General features: G+C 37.0%; 1 long non-coding RNA gene across 1 annotated transcript; it reads right to left on the minus strand.

Annotated features, from left to right (window-relative positions):
• On the minus strand, window positions 6017-7899 carry LOC109232756. Its single transcript, XR_002068981.1, has 2 exons — window positions 7687-7899; window positions 6017-6519 (listed from the first exon to the last, which is right to left on the minus strand). It is a non-coding gene; the product is annotated as an uncharacterized LOC109232756 (long non-coding RNA).

A 12689-nucleotide genomic window follows, 5' to 3' on the forward strand; every position in this document is an offset into this window, starting at 1 on the left:
ATCTTTTTCTCGTCTGCACAAACTAACAATGGCAGGGAAAGGAGATGAAAGACAGAAAGCAATAATGGGTGTCACTACCAACATCTTAAACACCATCAACGAGGATGACAGAGGAGACGAGGAGAATGTGACACCAAGTGCTACACCCAGGCGGAGTGATTCACCTCCCCCTCTTGGAAGTGTAACCGCTTCGCGCGAAGGGGAGCCTCCACGTCCACAGTTGAGAAAGCACCACCAGCAGTAAAAAAATTACTGGAAGAGTGGCTGACAAGCACTCTAAATAACATGCTCGACAAACCCGCTCAGCGGGTGAATAGAGACGTCATACAGACGGATACCATAGCGATCGCTGACGAGCAACCCGCTCCCCCAACAGGTAACACTCTCATCGCTGTTGACGCAGGTAACGATGCACTTGTAGCCATTCTAAAGAAAATGGAAGAAATGGAAAACGAGAACAAGGAGCTCCGCGACCAGATGAGGGAATATCAAGAAAGGGTCGATAAAATATCGGGCGCCCCAAAATTGCTACCAAAAAACTAGACGTCGACCGATTCGTCGAACAACCATACAGCGAGGAGGCAGCCCCACATGCCATACCCAAAACCTTCAAGATGCCACCATATTTGAAGACATATGATGGCACGACGGATCCCGAAGATCACATCATTCACTACGTCACAGTAGTAAAGGGTAACGACCTCTTAAAGGAGCAAGTACCGTCAATGTTACTAAAAAAGTTCTGCGAGACCTTTACCGGGGGAGGCTTAACTTGGTACTCACAACTACCAGCACGATATATAAACACGTTCAAGGAAATGGCCGACAAGTTCGTCACCGCCCACGCCGGGGCTAAGAAAGCGGAAGCCAGGGTAAATGATATATTCGCCATTAGGAAATCGCCTGGCGAGGGACTCAGGGACTTATTATCCCGGTTTAACAGAGTAAGAATAAGCTTACCAAATGTATCAGAAGGGATGGCGGTGGCAGCTTTCCAGAATGGGTTGAACAGGAATGGGTCAAGAGCGACAAGAAAACTATTAAGCAGACTCATGAAATACCCTCCCACCACTTGGGAAGAAATTCACAACGCCTACTGCACTGAGGTGAGAGCATACGAGGACGACCTTAATGGTCCGATGCAACGGTTAACATCGGTCCAAACAGAGCCGAGGAAAGACCGTCGTAGTGACGCTCGAAGAGATCATCCGGGTCCACTCCTCAACCGAAACAGGCACCAACCTATTGTCAGAACAGCCGTCCCACCATCTCCTCGCAGTGCGGAAGGACCGTCCAGGCCGCATACAAGGACTCAGCGGAGCGAAAGAGGTATGCCTCCGCTCTTATCTGCTCACAATTTTTGTGTTTTCCCTTTAGAAATAGTGTACGCACTAGAGAAGCTCGGCCCGAAGGTGCAGTGGCCACAGAAGATGAAATTTGACCCAAGTACCCGAAAGTCGAACATCCTCTATGAATTTTATCAGCAGCGAGCACTACAATATTTTAGGCCTTTAACCATACCTGAAAAGTGTTGCTTAAACTATCCGAAAGTGTGGCATTTGACCAAAGGCAACACTTTCGGACCTAAGGCAACGCTTTTTGAGGGGTGGCCTAAATGAGTGTAACATTTGCCCTAAGAAAACGCTTTATAAGTGTTGCTTTAGAAGCCACATTTGAAAAATGTGGCCTAAAAATTAATAAGGCCACGCTTGTAGTACCCTCTATGGTAACACTTTTGGATACTACAACAACACATGAAAAACGTTGCCTTTGTTACTCTTTAGTTCACGCTTAAAAGTGTTGCTTTTGCTACTATTTAAGCCACAAATTTTTTAATTTCTATGGCCACACTTCAAGTGTCTAAGCTATGAACTAATTTGTTTTGTATATTTATATAAGCCATATGTTTGCATTCAATAAAATACATTTTTGTATATATTCCATAATCACGTACGAAGATCACAAGCACTCAATTATGTAAAAGATAACAAAAGAATAATTCCAATTCATATACTTGCAATGAACTTCAAAAAAAGATTAAATCTTGCGTAAACAACGAAGCAAATTATTTCAAGATTCATTCTTGTAACTTTACAAAATCAAATGTATTACTGTATCAAGAATTACAAAAATCGTAATTATACAAAGTCTTCATCGTTAAATTCCAATAGATCAAATAATCTTTATCGTTAAATTCTAATAGATCAAATAGTCTTCTGGCACAATTTTTAATTGCCCACCAAAACATTCCTACAAAATAAAATTAGTAATTAGATAGAAATACATAGTATGCAAGTGCAAACTTAGAGCAATGTGGTAGAGTTTGCCCCTTGGGGACTCGGAATAATACTATCACATAGAAGTAAGAAATATACATATACACGACTAAAACAAATGATAAAAGTAGAGGAAAATCTATATATGTTACAGTGCTGAGATGAAAATGTAATCGAATGATTTGAGTAACAGAATCTATGGACAAAAATCATGCTTTATTGGACTTCCTAATTGTTTTCTTAGCATCCAGACATCTAGCTATATTCTCTCTAGAGTAGTATGATTTTGTTGCTTTCTTTCGTTTAATTGTTGTATACCGATGGACAAAATAGATTAGTGAATTTCTTTTTCAAAAGGAACATTAACTTTAGCATATAGCATATACTCAATCAACTCACTTTCAATTAATCTAGGAATAACCAAATACAAACACCTTACCCAAATCAAGGATGTTGCTAGATAGAACTTGGTATTTCCCATATGCTATCTGATTAATAGTTTTTGAGATAGAAATGTAATCTACTAGTGAGTACCTCTTACAGGTGACTATAATCACTTAGCTACCATTGATATCTTAGAATCTGGCAAGAAATTAAAAGCGTAGTTACGACTTCTATTCCATCAACACTCCAATTTGTATAGAGACAATACTTAAAAACTTCCTTCAGATAATTTGCTAGCTCAATTTTACCCTCAGACAATATTAGTCTCTACATTTTAGTTAAACTATCATAGCAAAGATAATCATATAGATCTCTATTCACATAAAAGCTGAGCTAAACAAAGGGAAGGGAAGGCATTTAAAATATTTTGTGTAATTAAAAGTGAGTGAAAATGATATACTTGTCGGGAAGTGAATACCTTTATTCACTTGGCATCCTCTTTCAATTCATAATTGTTGGGGTTACCAGAAAAAATTCATTTCAAGATATCTGAAACTTAATTCTCAAACAACCAGATTTGTATTTATGTACTTCCCATTCTAGCAAACAGAAAATAAGATAGTAAGTCAAAGAAGACAAATCCAAATTTAGCTCTTCGGTTGAACTCATAAAGGAAGATCTTAAGCTGAGATAATACATGATAAAGACCAAATCAACAATAGAAATCTGCAAGTTTCATATGTCAAGAGATAAAGAATGAAGGAGAAAGATGACAAATTGTGTATTATGCTCAACTAATTGATATACTGCAGAACATTTCCTTTCCAAAGATGACACGCCCAAAGTTTGATTACCTTGTCGATATATATTTGCTATCAACTAATCCTCGTACAACAATTTTAAGGAGAGAAGGAAGTTAATAGCTAAAAAGTCAGTTTACCCAGCTTTACCTACCAAACATGCTAGTGAATAATGCCTTAACATGCCTCTGAGTACCTTTATCCTTTTTCTTTGCCTTCCTCACTTTTGCTCTACGTACATCTTATTTGAGAACATGAAGAATCTTCTGTTCACTCCAGTGTCCACATGTATTATAACCTATACTAAAGCAAGCAAGAACTGAACTGATGCAAACACAATATAGTCACAAGTAGGACAATATCTTTAGAATTTGATATTCCAATCACAAAGTTAAAGTCTTAATAACATCAGAACTAAATACTGCGCTAGCATAAAAAAGAAATAGTATGCATCAATTGATATGCCAAATTGATCTACCTAACTCACATATTGCCATGTTTATTCAATATCAAACTAGAGCCTCATTCTTAACTTCAGGAGCTATACAGTTATAATAATAGAGAGAGAGAACAAGAATTAACTACTATACAATAGAATGTCAGAACAAGAATTTGTGCCCAGATTGTATAAATGTAAGAGGTTATTCTCCTTCGAAAATACAAGTGAAGGTCATCCCTCCCCCTTATGGGCTAGATAACGACATATAACTAAGTGAATGAACTCATGTTACAATAGAGAAAACCAAACCTCATTGTAATTGAAGTATATCTTCATCACTATCTCATATTTTTATGGCAGAATACATAGACAGACACTTAAACTATCAAAGAAAGTTCACTTGAACACCTCAACTAAGCCATCTTCCACCGAAACACTTTTACTATACTTTTACTGCACCAGTTTAACACGTCCGACCTGAGCTTATTAAATTTTTTCACGCGTTTGATTATGCGCTTCCAGCATGGATAATCTAACCAATTAAAAATTGACACGTTTTTTACAATAACACATAGATTATTTTACCGGCTAAAACCAAACTTAATTACCCTATTCCTAATTATAACCCTCTTTACAGATTTCTAAAACAACAAACGACAAAAAAAAGCCCTAAGTCCCAAATTTGATTCTAGTAAAATCCGCCCAAAGCGATGCATGTTTATTGATTTTGCTTCGTTTTCGTTCGATATTGAGTGGTAATTAGTGCCATAGGTAAATATCTGTTGGATTTGTTTGATTTTGTCCAAATATGTGCTTGAAGAACGATCATCAGTATATTGCCGGTGCTGACTTGTTGAAGTGCTGAAAGGGTAAGTCTTTTTAGTGTTTGTATTGTAGTCATTTTAGTGGTGGGCTACTGGGCTTCTGTGGGAGTTGGGACTGATTTGGGACCACAATTAGGTATTTTTTAAAGAAATTTGGGAATATTAAAATAGTGATGTTAGACTTTATTGCTGTTAATTTACACCATGATGGTAACTTTACCCTTGACCATGACTCGAAATATGTGGGGGAACAAGAGGTGTTAATAGCTGATATTGATAAAGGCCACTTTTCTATTCCATAACTATTATATTACTCTAAAAAAATGGGATATGCTACAGTGGGTGGCTTCTATTACCAAGATCCGAAAACTAAGAATTTTGTCTATGTGGATAGTGATGCACAATTATTGAATATTGTGTCTAACCTTGAAAATGAAGACGAGTTACATTTGTATATTCAACATATTGTTCTAGACTCTGAGGTAGTGGATGATGTGGCACCTACTAGACTTATTGGTGGTCCAGAAATAGGTTTAAGTGAAGTGAATGGTGCATCTGGGGAAACAAACACAGAAGAGAGGGAAGACTGTCTAGTCACAACTTCAATTTGTTATTACTATCATTTGTTAAAACTAATCTATGTGCTTTTTATGTTAATTTCATCCAGGTAGTTCGGGTGAAAGAGTTGTATCATATGGGACTAAGGTTGTAAAGGATACCAATGCAGTCACTATTGATCTTGGATTTAAACCTCCTGGGCTTAAGTTTAAAGGCAGAAATACTATAACTACTTCCCGCTACAACAACTAAGTGCAAACAAGAGAAGCCAAATTGGATCTTCAGCAACTACCTCTTCAGTTGCAATACAGCCCCTCCAGCACCATAGTTGTGTTATAGTTGTGTTAGGACTATGCTATTTTGGGTTTCAGTTCATGTATTTTGCTAAGTATTCAAACTTGGATTGATTATTGTGTCTTTTTTGGGCCAGTTCATGTATTTTGCTAGTTGTTTGGAAGTGTTGTAAACACTTTAGTTGGAATGCAATTTAAATGCCTCAGTTGGTAGCATTCTGTTTAAATGCAATTTAAATGCCTCTGTTTAAATACTTTAGCTGGAATGTAATTCAAATGCCTCAGTTGGTAGCATTCTATTTAAACCAATACATTCAATTTTGTATGCATTCAGTTGGTAACATCAAACTGCATAAAAATTTAACCAATACATAACAAACCGCAGAAAATTTTTCACCTAGGCATAACAAACTGCAGATTTTTTTTCCAATACACATCAAACTGCAGAACTTGTTTCATTTCATTGAAGTAAGGCCATAGGCCACAATTACATCCAAACAAACTAGATACACCCAAAATATATCTAGCACTATTACAAACTGCCCACAAAATACTCCAACCACCAACAAAACCACAACAACTTCAATGATTAACGACACAGTAGCAAACCCAAATAATCAACATCGTTACTGTAATAGAAGCCAATTTCTTCTTCGTTGTTCTTGCTCGATCCCATTCTTCTTCAAAAGCTTTGACCCTATTCAGTAAACCCCAAATAACTCTATTCGCTTGGCTAGGAAACTCGTCGTCAACCCACTTAAAATAATTACATCCACCTTTGTCCTTAAAAAAAATCATTTAAACTAAACTCGAAAAAAACAACAGGACTAAAAATTAATTAATTGTAGTTAATTGTCACTTACCTTTTCAATTTTGCATCCATAGAACCTCCTTCCAGGATTAGATGGAGATCATGAAGTTTTCAATTGACATTCATGACCACACCTACATGAATCGACTCTTGGTTTGAGACACATAATTGAGAGCTTATTAAGCCATCGAGCACAATTTGGAGAGAAGAATAGAAATTTTAAACAAAATCAAGAAAAGGGTGAAGAAATAAGGCTGGATTTTGAGGGAATGGTGAAGAATTAGGGCTGGTAAGAGGGAGGAGGGTCTAATTATATTATTGGAGAAAGGAGGGATTTTATCGTTTATTGTACAGTTAATAGGCTTTTTGTCAGCATATTTCTATTGTTCACGCGCTCAAATGTAGTGATACTCACGTTATTTGCCATGTCAGTCGGACGTGTTAAGCTGGTGCAGTAAAATTATAGTAAAAGTGTTTCGGTGGAAGATGGCTTAGTTGAGGTGTTGAAGTGAACTTTCTTTGATAGTTTAAGTGTCCGTCTATGTATTCTGCTTATTTTTATCAGTAACCCATAAAGCTTCATGAAAAAAAATACCATATCTTCTTGCATATTTATTAATTATCAAACCTTATAAATAACAAAATATTTTAGTTTCAACTACCAAGCCTCAATGTATGCCATTAAGTCATAAGCATTTATACGTTTATGCTACAAAAATTTTATGTCAAACTTAAGTAGAAAACTTAGACTAACATTTTGAACTCCACAATTGGGAAGTAACATTATAATGCTTCAAATGCAAAACAAAAATATACAAAGCACTGAAAAAATTAATTTGACAAGAAAAGGACATAATAATAGTTTAACTATGGAATGAAGTAAGATGTGGTGGACCTGAAAATTGTACTGTACGTACAAATCAACAAGCTATGAAAATATATAAGCATATAAAAAAAGGCAAACCAAATATGTCCAAAAATTTTCATCTCACGAAAATACCTTCTTAATGCTTCACTTCCTTTTCAAATACTCATTATTGCTTTCTGTCCATCCATATTTGATACTAAATTTTTACATCCTACTAATTTTTTCTATTTATCCAAGAAATTTTACTTCATTAATTGCTTCGAAACCAAAATGATTTCAGCGGTAAGGATAGGTCAGACTAACTTTCCATCAAACAGGTAATATGCAATGGTTAATCCCAAAAGAAATACTGCAATATGCAAAGCTAGTATAGAAATGTTTAAGATCTGAACACAAGTAAGTTTAAACTTAAGACTAGCAATATGAAACAAACCCGAATGAACTCTGTGTTTGAACTTTGATACTATTGAGATTTTTTTTTGATTCGTTGAATTTCACTGAAGCAAATATTGGCATATATAATAGCACATTTCAGAAAGAAAATGAGACGTCGCTGCAAATTTTAGGGTGGAGGAAAATTCGGCACAGGAAGTGGTAGTGTCTATGTAGATTACGGCGTAGGTGGGCAAAACGAAAAACCTAATGAACTGATGTCTCGATTTTAGGAGGGAAATTGTTTGCACTTTGAAAATGGGGGGAAATATTTCACGGGAAATTTTAAAGGCAGGGTGGAATTTTATTGAATTTCTTTAGCGCACACTTGTGAAGTGTTACTTTCAGAATTACAAATATAGCTCACTTTAAAAGCGTGGCAATATAAATGAATAAGTGTTGCCAATTAATTTATGTTTGGCAACACTTACGTCGCGTTGTCTTTCAATTTAAAAAGAACGCTTTGCAAGCGTGGCCATAAAATGTGTTGCCAAAAGCTATCATCAAAGGCCACCCTTGAAAAGTGTTCCCACATATAATTTTGGAAATACTTTTTAAGCATTGTCAAAAGTTAGTGTGCCCTTAGGCTAGATTTATTCTAGTGGAGGTCACAAAACTGAGGACTGCATAGCCCTACGGTAAGAGGTAGTGAACATGCTCCACCAAGGGCACCTAAAGAAGCTAATGAGCGACCGAGGAAGAGCCAATTTCAGCCGCGGAAGAGAACAACACCAAGGCCTACCAAAGCCACCCTCCTCTACCCGCACCATTCAAATGATCATCGGGGAGGCGATGAAGAAGCAATCAAGCACGTAAAGTTTACCACCACACACAAACTGAAGCGGTCAATCACCCACGAACGGTATGATGACCTCAGAGAAAGTATCATCTTCGATAAATCAGATACCAACGGTGTGACTTTTTCTCACTCCGATTCTCTTGTCATTACTTTACGTATTCAGATACTGATTTAAAAAGAATAATGGTAGATGACAAAAGCGGCGTGTGTATTATTCACCCTCGAGTTCTTGCACAAATGTGACTCGAGGACAAGATAGTACCACGCTGCATAACACTAATAGGTTTTAACAATGCAGTCGAGCGAACCTCAGGAGAAATAACGCTGCTCGTTCTGGCTGGGGGCGTCACCCTAGAAACAACGTTCCATGTCATGAACCAGGACACAACTTACAATGCCATCATAGGACGACCATGGGTACACGCCATGGGGCCATCCCGTCCAGCTTGTACCAAGCAATCAAATTCCTCACTCCTTGGGGGATATTCAGCATCCGAGGCGAACAACGCATGGCCCAAGAATGCTATCGCATCGCCTAAGATTGTACGTTCACTCACATCTAAAAGGAAAGAACTCAGAAGCATAGCAATTATCAAAGTCGGGGTCCAAACTCAACGATCAGAAAGACGTTATTAAGGACCCTGACGTCGTGGAAGCCGCAGGATTGTTGATACCCAATTTTTCCCTATGTATTTTTACATATAAAATACTTTCAAAATAGCATGTACATGCATATATAAGCATGCCCTAGAGTTTTGGTATTTTTTCCTAATTTTTAAAGGTTTCAAATCAATTTATTGTCTAATCTAGCAGTACAAAATCCAATAATTATTTCTAAAATTATCATTTTGGTGAATAATTTATTTCTATTCTCATATTTACACCAAAATATAATTAAGGTGATTTTTGTATATTTTTACAAATTTATTTGGTATTTCTAAAGCTAAATTGCATATAATTGCAATTATAGCCTATTTTACGATTAACAGCATTTTTACAATTATAAAATTATTTCCAGTATTTTGGATTAATATTTATGTATTACTAATTAGTTCAGTGCTGTTAATTTGTTTTCAAAATCATTATTACTATTTTTATAAAAAGAAAAGGGGAAAATTGGCTATTTAACATCTAACCCGTTTCTATTTCAATTATAGCCTCATTTCCTTTCAATTCTAACCTCAATTTAACCCCCAATTCCGCCCTAAATCAAAATAACCCATTTCCAATTTTAACCCGACCCTTGACCCAATTCCCACCCGGCTTGCCTTTAAATGCAGGCCGTTGATCATTTTGATCAACGGCCGATATTCTTTCTTTCCTTTTTAATTCCCTAACCCACCTAACCCTAATCCATTCTATCAGATACGCCACCTCTGAACTCTTCATCTCTCAAACTCTCTCGAGCCCACTCCGAAACCCTAATCATCTCCCACCTGTTTCTACCATATTTCCACCGGAATCCATGGCATTCCAGACCATGGATGGCCTGTACTCACTCTCTCTCACCATTAAACCTAAGCTACTCGAAGTTTGGAGGCCCGACTTCAATGGCTCTCTTTAGATCTGTCTCAGATCTGTAGATCTATGGCCTTTCCGGCCATTATTCCGGCGTATTCAAGCAATATGAGTCTTTTCGACTCAAGATCCGACTTTCCTCAAGACCTTTCTCATTCTAGGGTTTTTTCTGCAACTCTAAGCCGCCTGAGGTTCTGTACTTGCTTATTTCTTTTAGGTTTGTGACATGCCTGAGCGTTATTTGACGTTTTAAAGGTTTTCCCCAAATTTCCTTTTCAAAATCGATTTTTAGGGTTTCTGAAAAAAGGTTTCTTCAAATATTTTTCTATTGCTTCCTGTTCTTTCTGTGTGATTCACGCTCGTATGCGTTCTTCTATTATGCATGAGTTTTCTCTCTTGTCTCTTCTCTATTATGCAAGACTCTTCTATTTTTGCTCGCATGATTAATTCGTGTTGATTAATCCTCATGCTTTGCTATATGTGTGTTTATGTTTGAGCTCTTTGATTTTTGTTCACCTTACTGAGTTTTGTTTATGTTCCTGCTAAGCATGTTTTACCTACTTTGTTTAAATTCGTATCATCTCTTTCTTCTGAAACTTGTTTAAATTCCAAGTTTTTTCAAGCATGACTTTAAATCAGTATTATTGCTATTGTGTATGTTTGTCTTTCAGAAAGGGTTTCTGAGCCTCTCCCAATGTCCTTGTCTTCTCACCTCTGACTCTATTCGAAACCCTAGGTTTTGGGGGTTTCTTTGACGAGTGGCACTAGGGTTCCACTTTGGGACCCTAGGCTTTCAGACTCACTATGAGCCTGTAATTGAACTTGAATCTCTTTTGCTTGTGACTCTGAGACTTTCAGTGTTAAACTCTTTTTCTAAATAACCTACCAACTCTTTTGTTTGATCTGTGTGCTTATATATATGAGAAATTTCTCTTTCAAAAGGTTTTTTTTACCTACTAAGTGATTGATTCTGAAACCCCCTTGATAAGGCTGATAAACTGTCACTGATTTTCCTTCGGTTGAACCTCCTTTACCTTTCTTGACTTGGTTCATTCAATTGAATTTGCAGTTTCTGATTTCATGGCTGTTAAATTGATTCCTTTACAATATTTGGCACAAACCGTGTACCATTGATTGTTTTTCTTAACTAAAGGGAGACTGATTTCAATGATTTCTTTACCTTTCTTACTGGTTCTCTTTGCACTATAAAAGGGATTGGTTTTCTGCACTTTAAACAGACCTAACTTTACATCCACACCCCCAATCAAATATTTTCGCATCTATACTTCAAGTTCAATACCTCGAACTTCTTACTTTCAACTCACACATTTACCTTACTAATTTGAATTCAACACTCTGCGTTGCTTGAGACCTTTTGAAACTGCTGTGCTTGCAACTTGGTTTTTCGAAGAATACTGTTTTCTTACTTGTTTTCCTTTGAAACTGGTATTTCCTTTATTTAATTTTCTGCCTCACCCCTATGTGTTTACTTTACAGTTTCAGCATCCTTGTTTACTTTACTGCTTATTTTCAGGGATTTCTGTTAATTATGCTCCTTCCTTGCTTTTTCTATTGTGAATCCCTACCCCTACTCCCTTCTATGTGTTTGAGTTAAGGTTCTTGGCCTGGCAGTACCCTAATTGCTGCCCAGGCTATAACCTGATCCACAATAGATCCTAACTCCTAAATTGGCTAACAGGTTGGTCAGGGGTGTGCCAGCATCCTAATTGCTGGGCATGACCACTAGCCTACCATGGCTCTCCCTGATTCCCCCTCTATGCACTTACACTTATTCTTAGACCCTTAAGTTCTGGCCCTCTCTTATGAGCCTTGCTTTGGGACCTTGAGTTCCCTCTGAACTTGGACATCTGAGGGCTGGCATTTCCACACTGCACTATGATCTTAATTCTGCAATGTGTTTGGGGTGTAAGCACTGCCCGGAGCCCTTTGAGACTCTTGGGAACTTTGACACATCCCAAATATGAGAAAGGCTTTTGGAAATCTGATCCTGGAAGTTGGTTTATCTCATATTGTTGGACTTGAAGTCTGAATTAGGATGTTGGGATGTAGCTGGAGATTTTGATGTAATTTTACTTTTCTTTTCTGATTCATTTGGGTCTGTAATAATTTGTAATAACAATTGGGGATGGCTAGTGGAAAGGGATGGGGGTGAATGCATGCCAAGGGTAGAAAACCTGCCTATAGGTTATTTACAATTTCCGCATTCTGCATTTTTAAAACTCATGCCTATAAATTCTGCATTTCTGCATCTTAGAAATGATGCCTATAAGTTCTGCATATAAAAATCATGATCTTAGGGTTCTGCACATCTGCATCGTAGAAATTATGTCTATAAGTCCTGCACTTTTGCATTTTAGAAACTATGCCTGTAAGTTCTGCATATAGAAATCATGATCTTAGGGTTCTGCACATCTGCATCGTAGAAATTATGTCTATAAGTTCTGCACTTCTGCATTTTAGAAATTATGCCTGTAAGTTCTGCATATAGAAATCATGATCTTAGGTTTCTGCACTTCTACATATACATGCCATTAGGCAAACAATCATAGGTTTAATAAATAACCAACTTCACTCTAGATACTATGCCTATAGGACTCTTGCATTTATGTATTTGTTTAAAACCAATTACGCTTAGAAGTCATGCCTGTAGGCATAATCAACTGAAC

This window comes from Nicotiana attenuata, chromosome 9 (assembly GCF_001879085.1).
Source record: "Nicotiana attenuata strain UT chromosome 9, NIATTr2, whole genome shotgun sequence".
NCBI classification, from domain to species: domain Eukaryota; kingdom Viridiplantae; phylum Streptophyta; class Magnoliopsida; order Solanales; family Solanaceae; genus Nicotiana; species Nicotiana attenuata.